Here is a 223-nt window from a genome sequence, read left to right on the forward strand (position 1 = left end):
TCTCCTCTGACCTCGGTCACCTTCTCGGCCTCTGCACAGAGCAGAAGCACCAACAGGATCATCCACAGGAGAACCATGATCAGCTTCAGCATCCAGAACAAGACGGAGTCGTCTGAAAGCAGCTCAGCTCTGATGGACTCTGACGTCCTCTACACTTCCTGTCTGAAATACTGACTTCAGCCGATATGACACCTGATAAAATCCCACAAGTACCAAGTACCTT

This window comes from Pundamilia nyererei, unplaced genomic scaffold (assembly GCF_000239375.1).
Source record: "Pundamilia nyererei isolate P.nyererei 1_Seehausen unplaced genomic scaffold, PunNye1.0 scaffold00339, whole genome shotgun sequence".
In the NCBI taxonomy this organism is placed as follows: Eukaryota; Metazoa; Chordata; class Actinopteri; order Cichliformes; family Cichlidae; genus Pundamilia; species Pundamilia nyererei.